Here is an 18,995-nt window from a genome sequence, read left to right on the forward strand (position 1 = left end):
ACAAGCCCCAGGTTAGTCACAGCCCCATAGGTCACACCCATGTTCACAACCCAGGTTAGTCACAGCCCCATAGGTACCATGTACACAACCCAGGTTAGTCACAGCCCCATAGGTACCCATGTTCACAACACAGGTTAGTCACAGCCCCATAGGTACCATGTACACAACCCAGGTTAGTCACAGCCCCATAGGTACCATGTACACCACCCAGGTTAGTCACAGCCCCATAGGTACCAATGTTCACAACCCAGGTTAGTCACAGCCCCATAGGTACCCATGTACACAACCCAGGTTAGTCACAGCCCCATAGGTAGCATGTACACAACACAGGTTAGTCACAGCCCCATAGGTACCAATGTTCACCACCCAGGTTAGTCACAGCCCCATAGGTACCAATGTTCACAACACAGGTTAGTCACAGCCCCATAGGTACCATGTACACAACCCAGGTTAGTCACAGCCCCATAGGTACCCATGTACACAACCCAGGTTAGTCACAGCCCCATAGGTACCCATGTACACAACCCAGGTTAGTCACAGCCCCATAGGTAGCCCCATGTACACAACCCAGGTTAGTCACAGCCCCATAGGTACCCATGTACACAACCCAGGTTAGTCACAGCCCCATAGGTACCCATGTACACAACCCAGGTTAGTCACAGCCCCATAGGTACCCATGTACACCACCCAGGTTAGTCACAGCCCCATAGGTACCCATGTACACAACCCAGGTTAGTCACAGCCCCATAGGTACCAATGTTCACAACCCAGGTTAGTCACAGCCCCATAGGTACCCATGTACACAACCCAGGTTAGTCACAGCCCCATAGGTACCCATGTACACAACCCAGGTTAGTCACAGCCCCATAGGTACCCATGTTCACAACACAGGTTAGTCACAGCCCCATAGGTACCATGTACACAACCCAGGTTAGTCACAGCCCCATAGGTACCATGTACACCACCCAGGTTAGTCACAGCCCCATAGGTACCAATGTTCACCACCCAGGTTAGTCACAGCCCCATAGGTACCATGTACACAACACAGGTTAGTCACAGCCCCATAGGTACCCATGTACACAACCCAGGTTAGTCACAGCCCCATAGGTACCCATGTACACAACCCAGGTTAGTCACAGCCCCATAGGTACCCATGTTCACAACACAGGTTAGTCACAGCCCCATAGGTACCATGTACACAACCCAGGTTAGTCACAGCCCCATAGGTACCATGTACACCACCCAGGTTAGTCACAGCCCCATAGGTACCAATGTTCACAACCCAGGTTAGTCACAGCCCCATAGGTACCCATGTACACAACCCAGGTTAGTCACAGCCCCATAGGTAGCATGTACACAACACAGGTTAGTCACAGCCCCATAGGTACCAATGTTCACCACCCAGGTTAGTCACAGCCCCATAGGTACCAATGTTCACAACACAGGTTAGTCACAGCCCCATAGGTACCATGTACACAACCCAGGTTAGTCACAGCCCCATAGGTACCCATGTACACAACCCAGGTTAGTCACAGCCCCATAGGTACCCATGTACACAACCCAGGTTAGTCACAGCCCCATAGGTACCCATGTACACAACCCAGGTTAGTCACAGCCCCATAGGTACCCATGTACACAACCCAGGTTAGTCACAGCCCCATAGGTACCCATGTACACAACCCAGGTTAGTCACAGCCCCATAGGTACCCATGTACACCACCCAGGTTAGTCACAGCCCCATAGGTACCCATGTACACAACCCAGGTTAGTCACAGCCCCATAGGTACCAATGTTCACAACCCAGGTTAGTCACAGCCCCATAGGTACCCATGTACACAACCCAGGTTAGTCACAGCCCCATAGGTACCCATGTACACAACCCAGGTTAGTCACAGCCCTATAGGTACCCATGTTCACAACACAGGTTAGTCACAGCCCCATAGGTACCATGTACACAACCCAGGTTAGTCACAGCCCCATAGGTACCATGTACACCACCCAGGTTAGTCACAGCCCCATAGGTACCAATGTTCACCACCCAGGTTAGTCACAGCCCCATAGGTACCATGTACACAACACAGGTTAGTCACAGCCCCATAGGTACCAATGTTCACAACCCAGGTTAGTCACAGCCCCATAGGTACCCATGTACACAACCCAGGTTAGTCACAGCCCCATAGGTACCATGTACACAACACAGGTTAGTCACAGCCCCATAGGTACCATGTACACAACCCAGGTTAGTCACAGCCCCATAGGTACCCATGTACACAACCCAGGTTAGTCACAGCCCCATAGGTACCCATGTTCACCACCCAGGTTAGTCACAGCCCCATAGGTACCAATGTTCACAACACAGGTTAGTCACAGCCCCATAGGTACCATGTACACAACCCAGGTTAGTCACAGCCCCATAGGTACCCATGTACACAACCCAGGTTAGTCACAGCCCCATAGGTACCAATGTTCACAACCCAGGTTAGTCACAGCCCCATAGGTACCCATGTACACAACCCAGGTTAGTCACAGCCCCATAGGTACCCATGTACACCACACAGGTTAGTCACAGCCCCATAGGTACCCATGTACACAACCCAGGTTAGTCACAGCCCCATAGGTACCAATGTTCACAACCCAGGTTAGTCACAGCCCCATAGGTACCCATGTTCACCACCCAGGTTAGTCACAGCCCCATAGGTACCAATGTTCACAACACAGGTTAGTCACAGCCCCATAGGTACCATGTACACAACCCAGGTTAGTCACAGCCCCATAGGTACCCATCTACACAACCCAGGTTTGTCACAGCCCCGTAGGTACCCATGTACACAACCCAGGTTAGTCACAGCCTCATAGGTACCAATGTTCACAACCCAGGTTAGTCACAGCCCCATAGGTACCCATGTACACAACCCAGGTTAGTCACAGCCCCGTAGGTACCCATGTACACAACCCAGGTTAGTCACAGCCCCATAGGTACCCATGTATACAACCCAGGTTAGTCACAGCCCCATAGGTACCCATGTATACAACCCAGGTTAGTCACACCCCCACAACACCCAAGGCTCGTCCTTGACTCAGGTTTGCTAATTAGCATCATGATAGGCTTTTGCTCTGTTAACAACTAAGATGGCATTGAAAGGTACAGTAATGAAAAGGTAAGGTATCTAATCTGTAGTTGGTTGGTTGTTATTAATAAGCAGCTGTCCCATCACTGATATCACAGGATGATGATAAGCAGTTTATTTACATACAAGGTGTCAATCAATCCATGCCTTAAGGGGATTAGAATTGTAAGCATATGTATAGTAAGAATCTGTATATGCTTACTGTAGGTAACTTTCCTTCTCCCCGTAACCACCCACTCTAAATGAACGGCTGCAGTATGGTGACGAGACAGCTGTTTGTGCCGCACGTAATCCTAGCAGTGTCAAAATCAATTACACAGGGCTAAATGAAATGGTAATGGAGCGGTCTCAGAGTTACCTACCACCTGCTCACTCAGTTTCTACCCTTCGCGTACCACTGTGCTGGCATAGTTTTTTTCCCTCCTATCGCTCTCCCCTTCCCTCGCTTTCTCTCTCTGAGGTCGCTTATTTCCATAATGGCTAATCTCGGAGCTGCTGGGAATATAACTGTCGCTGTCGAGAAATGAGCTTTTCCTCTGTGCTCCAAAAGCCAAAGAAACACAGAGAATGATTACAAAACATATATTAATAGGAATTCCAAAAAACAATAATTCCCTCGTACCCCCGGGGCATGGCCAACATCACAAAAATACTCTTTCTGATCAGGCGCTGTGCTGTGTGCAAATGACTCAGAGAAGGATAACTTTTTAGTTGTCTTTGTTTATTTTCTTTCTTCTGGAATATGCATGCCTGGGTCTGTGTGAGTGCCGAATGTGCTGCTACACTGCAGAGAGTGGAGAAGTCATTCCACTGGCAGACACTGTGTTTGGCGGCGGTGGCTTGCCCTCAGATGAACCAGGGCCGGTTTGGCCCAGGGAAGAGAGAAAGAAAGCCCATTAGCGAGTTGGCTGTCTGGGGTGAAGGGTCAGGGGGAGGCAGGGGAGATGGAGAGCCCTAGGGGCTGGGGTGGTTCCCTTGGGCTCCACTGGTAGGGTTGGGGTATCTCCATGTAAGGATAATTGGACAGTTCCTCTGGAGTAGGGGCACAGTACTTGGTTCAAGGGAATATTAAGCAAATGGATAGATTAAGCAAATGGATAGATAACGCAAATAGCGATAGGAAGGGTTTTCTTTCTCTCATTAAGGAGAAGCTGAGGTAAGCTGTCGGGGGGAGTGTTTTGTCAGCGAGCATGGTATTGACCTGCGAGTCCTCACACATTGACTGACTTCAGCCTCATTCTGTGCAGACAGTGTTGAGTATCGGGGGTGTCGCCCCCCGACAGCTTACCTCAGCTTCTCCTTAATGAGAGAAAGAAAACCCTTCCAAAAGGTTAGTTTTGAAACAGAAAAGCCAAAAACAACATACTTGTCTTGTTTGACAATATAAACAAAAAGTTAAGTATTTTTGCCGACTGCCAGACAGACAGAAGCTGAAAAGTAACAATGGGCAGGATATCAGTGATAATTAGAAACATTTGAGCTACTTTGGCCTGCATTCAGCATTGACATTCCAGATATTCTTTCGAAATTTAACAAGCCAGGATATAATCTACGAGTTTGATGCTGGGTGAGACTGTGTCCCAGTTCAAAATGGAGGTCTACCATGTGGAGCAGAGGGGTGTCGTATCTTTGGCAGAGCCCTATCTTATGAAATCCCAAATCTCACATTTTAGAAGCTAAAATCACATTTCATCCCATCACAAATAATTTCATATTCAAACATTTAAATTGAACAACAGTTCCAGGTGAATCCGATAACTTTTGATGTGTAGACTTTCCACTGTAGAGTTTATGTAATCTTATCATTGATGAGAATGTCTCAGATGACAACCGAACTGACATCATATTCATTAAGTACCACCGCATATGTTCCATTGGTCGGATTACCAGAATAAAGTTAATTTCCCCCCACCTTCTGATGTTCCCAGAATCTCTATGATAACCAAGGGTTTTGCAAATGTAACCTCAGTAGGGTAGAGAGAGGAAAAGGGGGGAAAGAGATATTTATGACTGTCATAAACCTACCCCCAGGCCAACATCATGACAGGGGTATACTACAAAACAAGATCAAGAAGTTAGCCAGCTAACTTGTCTAAATATTATAAAATCACTTGTTATTTTTTTGAAAGATGAGCTTGAAATGGGTATGGTTGAATTGACCCAACAGCAAAAAACACATCTAGGTGGAGCTTTCATAATGAAACAGAAAATTGACAGTTATTTCTGTATATATTTATCAAAGTTAACTGGCTAACTTGTAGTATACCCCTCAGGTCCCTGTGGACAAACAGAGGCTGATCTACATGGGTAGGCAGCTTGAAGATGGCAAGACACTGGAACACTGACATCAAAAAAGGTAACACTATCTACCTTAAACTCTGCTCTGTGTTAGAGGTGGCTGAAGACAACTGAGCATCATCGACTTGAGACATGAAACTCATAAAATATGAAAAGCAGTCAATATACAGTACCAGTCAAAAGTTTGGAGACACCTATTCATTCAAGGGTTTTTCTTTATTTTTCCTATTTTCTAAATTATGAAATAACACATATGCAATTATGCAGTAACCAAAAAAGTGTTAAATGAATCTAAATATATTTTATATTTGAGATACTTTAAAGTAGCCACCCTTTGCCTTGATGGTAGCTTTCCACACTCTTTGCATTCTCTCAACCAGCTTCATGAGGTAGTCACCTGGAATGAAAGTCCATATTATGGCAAGAACAACTCAAATAAGCAAAGGGAAATGACAGTCCATCATTACTTTAAGACATGAAGGACAGTCAATCTGGAAAATTTAAAGAACGGTGAAAGTTTATTCAAGTGCAGTTGCAAAAACCATCAAGCGCTATGAATAAACTGGCTCTCAGAAGGACCGCCACAGGAAAGGATGATCCCAGAGTTACCTCTGCTGCAGAGGATAAGTTCATTAGAGTTACCAGCCTCAAATTGCAGCCCAAATAAATGCTTCACAGAGTTCAAGTAACAGACATATCTCATCATCAACTGTTCAGAGGAGACCGTGTGATTCAGGCCTTCATGGTCGTATTGCTGCAAAGAACCCACTACTAAAGGTCACCAATAAGAAGAGTCCATATTTGAGATTTTGGGATTTTTGGTTCCTACCACCATGTCTTTGTGAAATGCAGAGTAGGTGAACGGATGATCTCCGCAAGTGTGGTTCCCACAGTGAAGCATGGAGGAAGAGGTGTGATGGTGTGGGGGTGCTATGCTGGTGGCAGTGTCTGGGATTTATTTAGAATTCAAGGCACACTTAACTAGCATGGCTACCACAGCATTCTGCAGCGATACGCCATCCCATCTGGTTTGCACTTAGTCCCACTATCATTTGTTTTTCAACATGACAATGACCCAACACACCTCCAGGCTGTGTAAGGGCTATTTGACCAATAAGGAGAGTGATGGAGTGCTCCATCAAATGACCTGGTATCCACAATCTCCCGACCACAACACAATTGAGATGGTTTGGCATGAAATGGACCGCAGAGTGAAGGAAAAGCAGCCAACAAGTGCACAGCATATGTGGGAACTCCTTCAAGATGGATTGAAAATCATTCCAGGTGAAGCTGGTTGAGAAAATGCCAAGAATGTGCAAAGCTGTCATCAAGGCAAAGGGTGGTTACTTTGAAGAATTTAAGAACATTTTGTTTAACATAGTTTTGATGTCTTCACTATTATTCTATAGTGTAGAAAATAATAAAATAAAGACAATCCTTGAATGAGTAGGTGTGTCCAAACTTTTGACTGGTACTGTTCGTCAATAATAGTGAAGACATCAAAACGATTAAATAACACATGTGAGTAAGTGTCCAAACGTTTGCCTGTTACTGTATATTGGACCAAGGGCAGTTTTTCAGTATCACTAAATGTTTTATATTAAATGTTAGTTTTAAAAAGCATGGCCTATTTGAAATGTCAATTAATTACATAACCTTTATGAAACGCCTAAACATTGCAAAAAAAAATTATGGCCACAATTTAAAATACTGGATTAATAAATCAATCTAAAGCAGGCTGGAATTACAAATGTTAAAAATAATAGAGAAAAAACTAACATTCATTCAGTTGAGCAGTGCACCTGAAGAAACAAAAGGCAATATAAATGGGATTTCATGTTTGAAAATCTCTCATTATTTATCCAGATTCTGTATAAATGAGTTCAGTTCAAGGCTGAGACTGTTTCTGTTATTCATTTTATATGGTTAATTTGCTTTGACACTTAAATTATACAAGTTATACATTTGAATCGATCAAGAATGGTTAACATCCTGTGTGTTTTCCATTGTTCCAACCAAAATTCATCCTGTCACAAGGTGGCAATACTTCTGTGAACTCAATGAAAGTGTTAGGAGTGTGGTGTACACTGAGTATACAAAACATTAAGAACACCTGCTATTTCCATGGCATAGACTGACTAGGTGAATCCAGGTGAAAGCTATGATCCCTTATTGAGGTCACTTGTTAAATCCACTTCAATCAGTGTAGATGAAGGGGAGGAGACAGGTTAAAGAATGATTTTTAAGCATTGAGACAATTGTGTTTGTGTCATTGAGGGTGAATGGGCAAGATGAAATATTTGTGCCTTTGAACGGGGTATGTTAGTAGGTGCCAGGCGCACCGGTTTGTGTCAAGAATTGCAACACTGCTGGGTTATTCACACTCAACAGTTTCCCGTGTGTATAAAGAATGGTCCACCACCCAAGGACATCTAGCCAACTTAACACAACTGTGGGAAGCATTGTGGTCAGCATGGGCCAGCATCCCTGTGGAATGCTTTCAACACCTTGTAGAGTCCAGACACCTCAATATTAGTAAGGTGTTCCTAATGTTTGGGATACTCCCGAGAGACTCCCGAGTGGCACAGCGTTCTAAGGCACTGCATCTCAGTGCTAGAGGCGTTGTCCGAGTTTGCTAATTGGCCCAGCGTTGCCCGGGTTTGGCCTGTGTAGGCCGTCATTGTAAATAAGAATTTGTTCTTCAATGACTTGCCTAGTTAAAAAAGGTTAAATACATTTTAAAAATACTCTGTATGTCAACTGCAGTCCTGCACCACAATTCATTTGGCTGATTTGCTGCCGTGGCATTCAGCCCTGCCCTTGTAACATGGTCCAGCTCTTATGGCACGTCATGTGTTCTAGGACTTATACAGGACAGGTTACTCTACATTTCATAAAGGACTTTAGATAATAGCAGCTGGAGGACAGGGTATGTATGTCTGGTCTAAATTCATGCAACATCACTGTTTGGGTTATTGGAGTTCAATAGAAGGTCATTTGGCCTGTGTAACACCCCCAGCACTTTTTAAAGACTAATGCAGAGAATATTCAGTGACTAGCTTTCGGTTTGTGTTACTCTTTTAAAATAACCTGATTATTTTCAATTATAGTTTTTAATTGTTGTATTCTGGCCTGTTTTTTCCCCCCATTCTCCCACCTTGATTTTTACGAAGCTGTGTTTTTTATGATAAATAGATAGCTACCTCAGAAGACTTCCCCTGGAGATAGCCTGCACTCCCTCTAGTTTTGTCTTAGGATTTAGGACCCTCCCTAAAACACTTCATCGAGCAGGCCTTTCTAATCGACCTGGCCCTGGTACCCTGGAAGGATATTGACCTCATTCCGTCAGTAGAGGATGCCTGGTTATTCTTTAAAAGTGCTTTCCTCACCATCTTAAATAAGCATGCCCCATTCAAAAAATGTAGAACCAGGAACAGATATAGCCCTTGATTCACTCCAGACCAGACTGCCCTTGACCAGCACAAAAACATCCTGTGGCGTACTGCATTAGCATCGAATAGCCCCCGCGATATGCAACTTTTCAGGGAAGTTAGGAGCAGGCAGTTAGGAAAGCAAAGACTAGCTTTTTCAAACAGAAATTTGCATCCTGTAGCACAAACTCCAAAATGTTCGAGACACTGTGAAATCCATTTAGAATAAGAGCACCTCCTCGCAGCTGCCCACAGCACTGAGGCTAGGAAACACTGTCACCACCGATAAATCCACGATAATTGAGAATTTCAATAAGCATTTTTCTACGGCTGCCCATGCTTTCCACCTGGCTACACCGAGCCTGATCAACAGCTCTGCACCCCCCACAGCAACTTGCCCAAGCCTCCCCCATTTCTCCTTCACCCAAATCCAGATAGCTGATGTTCTGAGAGAGATGCAAAATCTGGACCCCTACAAATCAGCTGGGCTAGACAATCTGGACCCTCTCTTTCTAAAATTATCAGCTGAAATAGTTGCAAACCCTATTACTAGCCTGTTCAACCTTTCTTTCATATTGTCTGAGATCTCCACAGATTGGAAAGCTGCCGCGGTCATCCCCCTCTTCAAAGGGGGAAACACTCTAGACCCAAACTGCTACAGACCTATATCAATCCTACCCTGCCTTTCTAAGGTCTTCGAAAGCCAAGTTAACAAACTGATCACCAATCATTTTGAATCCCACCGTACCTTCTCCGCTATGCAATCTGGTTTCTGAGCTGGCCATGGGTGCACCTCGGCCACGCTCAAGGTCCTAAACGATATCATAACCGCCGTCGATAAGAGACATTACTGTGCAGCCGTATTCATCGACCTGGCCAAGGCTTTCGACTCTGTCAATCACCACATTCTTATCGGCAGACTCAACATTCTTGGTTTCTCTAATGACTGTCTCGCCTGGTTCACCTACTACTTCTCAGACAGAATACAGTGTGTCAAATCAGAGGGCCTGTTGTCCGGACCTCTGGCAGTCTCTATGAGGGTGCCACATGGTTCAATTTTCGGGCCAACTCTTTTCGCTGTATACATCAATGATGTAGCTCTTGCTGCTTGTGATTCTCTGATCCACTTCTACGCAGACGACACCATTCTGTATACTTCTGGCCCTTCTTTGGACACTGTGTTAACCAACCTCCAGACGAGCTTCAATGCCATACAACTCTCCTTCCGACTCTCTCCAACTCTCCTCCTAAATGCATGCTCTTCAACCGATCGCTGCCCCCACCTTTCCACCCGTCCAGCATCACTACTCTGGACGGTTCTGACTTAGAATATGTGGACAACTACAAATACCTAGGTGTCTGGCTAGACTGTAAACTCTCCTTCCAGACTCACAGTAAGCATCTCCAATCTAGAATCGGCTTCCTTTCTCAACAAAGCATCCTTCACTCATGCTGCCAAACATACCCTCTTAAAAATGACTACCGATCCTTGACTTCGGCGATGTCATTTACAAAATAGCCTCCAACACTCTACTCAGCAAAGTGGATGCAGTCTATCACAGGTGTCACAGGCCGGCTCATAGCCTGTGGCAAGAATGAGGGGACACGAACAACAGGTATAGGCCAATCAAAAAGGTTCTTTATTGTAAACCAAAACAATTAACTTTAAACAAAGAAAAGGGAATGAGGTGTGAAAGTATCACAATGTAAGGTGTATGTAAAGTGCATGGATGCGTGAATCTGTGTGTGTGAATGACTAAGTGAAAACTATACAAAACTACAAACAAACAAAACAGGATCATACCTGGAGGAGCAGAGAGAGAGAGAGAGAGAGACAAGAGTGATTAGTGAAGCAGTTTATATACCCTGAGCCCAGGTGACTCCAATCACGAACGACCCTCCTCTGCCTGCAGGAGGAACTGCCCCTGCACTGCAGAGGAGCCGTGACACAGGGCCATCCGTTCTGCCACCAAAGCCCCATATACTACCCACCACTGCGACCTGTATGCTCTCGTTGGGTGGCCCTCACTTCATATTTGTCGCCAAACCCACTTGCTCCAGGTCATCTACAAGCCCCACCTTATCTCAGCTCACTGGTCACCATAGCAGCACCCACCAGTAGCACACTCTCCAGCAGGTATATTTCACTGGTCACCCCCAAAGCCAATTCCTCCTTCGGCCGCCTTTCCTTCCAGTTCTCTGCTGCCAATGACTGGAACTAACTGCAAAAATCACTGAAGCTGGAGACTCATATCTCCCTCACTAACTTTAAGCACCAGCTGTCTGAGCAGCTCACAGATCACTGCACCTGTACATAGCCCATCTGTAAATAGCCCACCCGTAAGTAGCCCACCCAACTACCTCACCCCCATACTGTTATTTATTTTATTTATTTTGCTCCTTTGCACCTCAGTATCTCTACTTGCACACTCATGTTCTGCTCATCTATCACTCCAGTGTTTAATTGCTATATTGTAATTATTTCGCCACTATGGCCTATTTATTGCCTTATCTGCCTTACCTCTTTTGTACACACTGTATGTAGACTTTTTCTATTGTGTTATTGACTGTATGTTTGTTTATTCCATGTGTAACTCTGTGTTGTTGTTTGTCACACTGCTTTGCTTTATCTTGGCCAGGTTGCAGTTGTAAATGAAAACTATTTCTCAACTAGCCTACCTGCCTCTTAGGGATAGGCGGGAAGCAAATGTCTCAACTGGCCAATTGCCAAGGAAAATGCAGAGCGCCAGATACAAATAAAATACTATAAATTCAAACTTTCATTAAATCATGCATGTAAGATACTCAATTAAAGCTATACTCGTTGTGTATCCAGCCAACAGTTCAGATTTTAAAATTTATTTTCGGCGAAAGCATAAGAAGCTATTATCTGATAGCCTGCACCATCTGCACCAGCAGTAAACAAAGGAGTTAGCATATTTCAACCCTGCAGGCGCTACACAAAACTGTGAAATAAAATATAAAACATGCAATACCTTTGACGAGCTTATTTTGTTGGCACTCCAATGTGTCCCATAAACATCACAATTGGTCCTTTTGTTCGATTAATTCTGTCCATATATATCCAAAATGTCCATTTATAAAGCGTGTTTGATCCAGAAAAAAAACAGCTTACAAAAAACGCAAAGTTTGCCAAAATATTTCAAACTACTTTTGTAATACAACTTTAGGTATTTTTAAACTTTAATAATCGATCAAATTGTAGACGGGGCCATCTGTATTCAATACAGGAAAGAAAACAAACCAGCGCTGCTTTTCACGTCTTGCGCAACTCACAAAAGTGTCCCCAGTTCCTATTTGGCCTACTTCTTCATTGCACAAAGGAATAACCTCAACCAAATTCCAAAGACTGGTGACATCCACTAGAAGCGGTAGGAACTGAAAACAGGTTCCTATGAAATATCCCTTGGCAAAGACACTCGGGGAACAGTGAGGGGAAAGAAGAAAAAACATCTGAACAGTTAGTCCTCTGGGTTTTGCCTGCTACATAAGTTCTGTTATACTCACAGACATGATTCAAACAGTTTTAGAAACTTCAGAGTGTTTTCTATCAAAATCTATGAATAATATGCATATCTTATAGTTTTGGCATGAGTAGCAGGAAGTTGAAATTGGTCACGCTATTTATCCAAATGTGAAAACTCTGCCCCCTAGCCCCAATAATTAAATAAAGGTGAAATATATATATATATTTTTTTATGATTTTATTAGGATCCCTGTTAGCTGTTGCAACGCTTGGAAACTACTGCTCTACATCACCGTGCATAACTCGTGGGCGTCCCACCTTCGCACCTGAACCCTTCCCTCCTCCGTTTCACTGTATTGTCCATCCGTATCAGCTTTATCAACCCGCGCTGTAAAATAAAGGAACACAGTTAGGTGAGGTGTCAGTGGGCGGGGCAGTAAATTGCAGAGGGATCTGCTCCGGCACTCTCTGTAAATCAGGGGAGCCCGATCACGCCACTTTCTACAGGATAGGCCAAATAATAGCTTCATTGCTAATCAGTGTATGTGGTAGGGGAAGAGACATGAGCAGGCCATGATCAACATTGACCCTGTAGAACCGGATACTTGAGGTGCATAAAAGCATATACCCGTCTGGGGGTGTGCACATGCACATACTTCAATATCATGATATTGATCATCAATATCAGACTAGTTGTATTATGATGAGGATTAAATAGCAGGTGTAAGCAAGCAAACTCATGGGCCCAGGGTTGCTTAGATTACTATCAGAATCAATACTGATGCGCTCACACACACACACAGAGAGACTTGTCATTCAACCACTTCTGGACATGGCCTGTGCACCTTCTTTGACTGTATGTTTTCTCTCTCCTTAGGCCCTAAATGAGACCTATTTGGAGAAAGCAGACAAACTCTACTCCCTAATGACTGCCGTAACAGACAAGGTAAGTGGGCAGGTGGATGCAGAACGTACGCCATTAAACAATACAGTGCCCCTTAGATGTTATTTCAAAATGTTATCTGTGCATTGGTCAACATATTTAGGAGTTCCCTATTAATATTAGTGAGCAGGTCAACATCACCGCAGGGGGTCATGTGACTTGCGATTATAGAGCATGTCATGTTCTAAGGGTGTTAAAGATGTAATATAACTGCTGTGTAAATGTTCCGTATGCGTAGTCACTGGAGGTTAACATTCTCAAATCAAATTGTTTTGGTCACATACCCATATTTAGCAGATGTTATTGCGGGTGTAGCGAAATGCTTGTGTTCCTAGCTCCAACAGTGCAGTAGTATCTAACAATTAACAACAATACACAAATCTAAAAGAATGTAATTAAGAAATATATAAATATTAGGACAAACAATGTCGGAGTGTCATTGACTAAATACAGTAGAATAAAAAATGCTTTTCTCATCTCATATGAGTATACTGTGTGTAAACATTATTAAAGTGACTAGCATTGAATTATTAAAGTGGCCAGTAATTCCATGTCTATGTATATAGGGCAGCATCGGGTGCTGTAGGGGTCCTGGAGGGCATGCAGTGTGCCATTGGTGATGCTTTTGGCAGACTGTACTACCCTCTGGAGAGCCCTGCGGTTGCAGGTGGTGCAGTTGCTGTACCAGGCAGTGACACAGCCCGACAGAATGCTCTCAATTGTGCATCTGTTCAAGTTTCTGAGGGTCACCTTTCCACAGGCTCAGCTGAAGGATCTTCATTTTGACCCTTGAACTCCTCACAGCATTGCTTGCTCTTTACTCACCGACCTCTCCAAAGGCCACGAGAAGAAAATACAACTGTGATTAGTCTATCGGTTAGACAGGGGTTGCCAGTTAGAATCCCAAGTCTGGTGGGAAAAAAATCTGTCTGGAAGTGAGCTGGCAACCGTTGGGTTGCTGTTATCGAATTCTAGATGCCATTGTCTGCCGTTGTGCCCTTGAGCAAGGCACTTAAACCCCCACAACAACTGCTCCACCAGTGTGGCAGCCCTCTGCTCCTACCTGTATGTGTCTTTCAGAAGGGTTGGGATAAAAAATAAGTCACATTTCAGTTAGACCTTGTGTACAATTGATGAATAAAGTAATCTTAAACTTATACAGTGACCCGATGCCAGCACATATATACTTACACCACTGTGCGTCAACGTACTGACTACAAGAGAAGAGACGCCTTACCGGCTATTAGGGCCAGGACGATACCAGTATTGTAATACTTGTTATCGTGGCAAGGAGACAAAACACAAAGCGGATTTAGCTTCTTTGTGAAAACAGCCCTAATGTTGGAAACAAACATCATTATGTTGTCATCCAGAGTCACATTTATTTATTTTCCCAGCTATATAACACAATATTTTACATAAAGCAGGTTTTTACAGGACCAGTGACTTTGATCTGCTTTGTGTTTATAATTTTGCTGTGGGAAAAAAATATTGCAATACTGGTATTGTCACTGCCCTACCGGCTATCGTGTCAGAACATAATATTGTAATATTGTCCTTTGCTATCTGGGGACTTGGTATGTCCATCCTTCTCATATCCTTTCTTAGGAAATCATCCTCTCCTTAGATATCTGGAGATCAACAACTAAGTGCAGGAGTAGCACTTTTGAGTGGCAGATTGTGACAGATTGTGCTTTTAAAGCCAGGGTCTGCTTTTCTGGGACTGTATCTTAGTACATCCTTGTCCTGGGGGCAACAGTGACAGCAGCAGCTCTCCCTGTCCAATCATGGGCACTATCCAGCTGCTCCCTTCTGGACCCCCTGCTCCACCTTGGGCTCTCTAGCATTCCTCTCTGACCCTCACCAACACGGCCCTTCACTTCATGGGTCTGTGGCTGGTGATGGTGGATTGCTTGCCTGTTTCTCTTCTGGAATTGATTCTGACCCCATAAGCCTCCATACCAGATCCCACACTGGGAGGTCCAATGCAGTTGTAAAGCTTTTTATTTTAATTTTTTAAACATGGATGACCCAAAATGTATAGGATTCAAAACTCCCCCCTCACTATTATGGCCATGTCATTTTTGCCAATGTTTGGAGAGCATTCTGGCGCAAAATGTTTTCCATGCATCACACAAATGGGTTTTACACTTTGTCAGTGGATAGGGAGATTCACCCCTGAACAATGTAACGTACTTTGGAACCTATTGAAAGGCGCTATATTACTGCAACCCATCAATACTACTCTTATTGAGTCTATTGTTGAATTGGCACAGCACATCTGTCATGAGATGTCTCTTGCTCACTCTTGACCAGCACCCGGATGCAGTGTGCGGTCATGCGTGTGCGTAATTGTGTGTGCCAGTTAGGAGTGTGTTGGTGTTTTTCGTGGAGGGATTTGTCAGCTAACTAGACGAGGTCACCACCAGAAGCACCTTATCCCTGGGCTCAGCAAGCCGCTTACGACTCCACTACTCGGCCTCCCCGAGTCCCAATTGCCCTTAAGTAGATTAGTCACACTCCTTCCAAAAAGGGAGAGCAGCCCTCGCTCGCTCCCACAGGCAATCCCAAAGCCCCCAGCCAGGCACGTCTTCACCAAATAAGGCATTCCAACAAATAAATACAATTAAGACAGGCAATAGAGTTCTCCTCTCCCCTCTGCTCTTTAATCTGGGAAGTTTATGTGCACCGCTGTCATCCAACAGCTGCCTGCACTGCGGAATCGGTCACAATGGTAAATGTCAATATTTGCCTCGGTGAGATTATTGAGGTTTTTTCCATTGGGATTTCATATCCCTCAACCCAAGCCTTCCACTCACCGCCCTGGATTCAGACTCTCAACACCGGCAGTGGCTTTCCGTCAGGAGCGGATTTATTCTTTGCCAGATTGTACTCCCACTGAAACTTAATTCCCCCGCTCATTTGCACACAATCGAGCCTTTGACTCCAAACACACTACATTACCATAAATATTGGAGAGGTTTCATCCTTTTGTCGATTTGCAGACAGTTGGTCTATCAAAGAGCTGCTGTTTTAGAATCCACTGGGACTTGATACCTGAGGTGTTAGATTGAAATGTTCTGTGTCTACAAATATGTAGTTGCTTAACCTCCATATGGATCTTTCCCTCTTTACACTCTCCCTCTCTCCCTCCCCTCTTATTCTTCTTTCTCTCCGTCTTCTGTTAAACCCACAGTGTGTGTTTGTGAGCAGCAGGGACTCTACTGGGGGGATGACACTGCAAGCCCCCTTCACCACAGACCGGTAGGCTAGGGAAAGATGTTAGTATGTGTCATTCATATAGTTTGTTTTGTAAGGGAGAGCGTACATTCAACAGGACCTGGGGTGCAAAAGTTGTACCATGGACCATATTGCCTTTGTCATGATCCCTCACCATATTTTGGATAAAGGATTTCATTTAAATTGACATGAAGAAAACATGTTCACCTTTTTTAGTGCTACACATGTTCAGTGTTAGCCACAGGATAATCAAAGTTGTGTAGTGCAGCCAGACTCAGCAGCATAATTGATCTTAGCCCTATATTGACTTAAATAGAAGCTCCAGTCCCTTGACAACCTCAATGTACAGCCCTGTTCCTTCACACTCATCACCACTGCCCCAAAATTCCATCAGCCAAAAACGGGTATAACAGGATCCAGTTAAGGCCCTCTGACTTTTTGTCCTCTGTCATCCGGCTAACCCAGTAAGAATCCCAAACTTAAGGTTAAGGTTAGGGCTCTACAGTGCGACCATTTTACTGCGCCTAAATATGTTGCTGTGCGACCTGGAATTTGTATTTATGAGCACCAGTGTGCCCAGAAAAATGTAGGATTCTAGCTTTAATATCTGAAATGTTTTTCATTGTGCTCTTAAATTTCTACTACAGCTAATAGATTGGATGGATTTGTGTGACAATTACCTGTTGTGCCCCCAGGTGTTTAGCATCGACGAGAATCTTCATTTCTGTCACAAAATGGGTACAGTATGATCGCCATGGTTGGTAGGTATCCTTCACGCTATCTCTCAAGCAGAACTTTAAACCTCTCATTAAAATAGAAAGAAAATGGTGGTGTTAAATAGGGAAAAGTGGAGTGTTTGATTTACCCTGTGGCACTAGCCAGAATTCTGTGAGTTTTGTTTTTCAGCTTACACTACCTGTAGAAAACATGGATTTGGTTGTGTAGAGCTGCTGGGCAGTGTACAACTGCAGAATGGTTTTCTTTTCACAATCCTTCAAAAAGAAACGCACAATTAAACTGCTGTCAAAAAGGGAAGAGTTTGAGTTCTGAAATCGCCCTTCCTCTCATCACTGCTAATTCTCCACTGAGGGCACTACGTTAGAGGCAGCCACATAGAAACAGCTGTTGATTTTATCCTCTTTTTCTCTGCTTTGATGAGATCTAAAAAATAAAAAATAAATGAAATAAAAAATCAAAAGGGGTCCTGTATTTGCCTCTTTGGTAGAGAGGGAACTGCTAAGAACAGCAGCCCTCCTGTGTAGAGAAAGCCATGGCTTTAGAACTTCAGCCCCTGTTCACCAAGGAGAGAGATGACTTACACACACCTCAACGTTGACTCCTATTAACTCACTGTTGGGAGTGGGGGATCAGGTCAGTGAGATGGAGCTATTGAGGACCTTGATCACAGATTAATCGGAGAGTCCAAGGGTTTACAGTGAAGAGTGTTCAGTGGGGGGATTACGTGTTCCAGTAATGAAGACAACAATACCAACTGGATTTGTACTGTTTTGTTGTTGTTGTTGTGTATTCTCCACAATAAGTGTTTTTGTATCTTTCTGAGAACATGGGAAATAAAAACATAAACTCAATCTGTGCATTGTTGCTTCTTGGCCCACTTTTGGCAATTGATCCACTGTTAAAGATTAGAAAAGTGTACTTCCTGGATGCTTAATACAATAATGCAAGTATTGAAATAGTATTGAGCTAGAATGAAAGCATTGGATATTATTTATTTTCATCGAAATGTAATATATTTACACTTTTGTCCACATGCATAGGAAATCTTATGTGAAATTGTCTTAACTTCTGAGGGCTGAGATCCCGTTAACGGGATCGATATGACAACAGCCAGTGAAAGTGCTGGGCGCCAAATTCAAAACATCAGAAATCCCATAATTAAAATTCCTCAAACATAGAAGTATTTCACACTATTTTAAAGATACACTTCTTGTTAATCCCACCACAGTGTCCGATTTCAAATAGGCTTTACGGCAAAAGCACCACAAACGATTATGTTAGGTCAGAGCCAAGTCACAGAAAAAAACAGCCATTTTTCCAGCCAAAAATCAGAAATGGAGATAAAATTAATCACTAACCTTTGATGATCTTCATCAGATGACACTCATTGGAATTCATGTTACACAATACATGTATGTTTTGTTCGATTAAGTGAATATTTATGTAAAATTGCAACCGCTGTGTCAGATTTCAAAAAAACTTTACGGAAAAAGCACACCATGCAATAATCTGAGTACGGCACTCAGAGACCAAACCATGTTGTGGAGTCAACATTAGTCAGAAATAGCATTTATAAGTATTCACTACCCTTTGATGATCTTCATCAGAATGCAGTCCCAGGAATCCCAGTTCCACAATAAATGTTTGATTTGTTCCATAAAGTTCATAATTTATGTCCAAATTCCTCCTTGTTGTTAGCGCGTTCAGCCCAGTAATCCATTTTCATGAGG

General features: G+C 43.7%; 1 protein-coding gene across 1 annotated transcript in view; it reads left to right on the forward strand.

Annotated features, from left to right (window-relative positions):
* The window catches only part of LOC118400669 (WD repeat-containing protein 18-like), a 110,660-nt gene extending 92,227 nt beyond the window's left edge, over positions 1–18,433 (forward strand). Inside the window, exons 8-10 of the mRNA XM_052475243.1 lie at positions 5,402–5,484; positions 13,222–13,290; positions 17,223–18,433. The gene's annotated coding sequence lies outside the window, so the exon portion shown is untranslated. The remainder of the gene's footprint in view (positions 1–5,401; positions 5,485–13,221; positions 13,291–17,222) is intronic.
* Positions 18,434–18,995: the final 562 nt, after the last annotated feature.

The sequence above is a fragment of the Oncorhynchus keta genome, chromosome 22 (assembly GCF_023373465.1).
Source record: "Oncorhynchus keta strain PuntledgeMale-10-30-2019 chromosome 22, Oket_V2, whole genome shotgun sequence".
NCBI classification, from domain to species: Eukaryota; Metazoa; Chordata; class Actinopteri; order Salmoniformes; family Salmonidae; genus Oncorhynchus; species Oncorhynchus keta.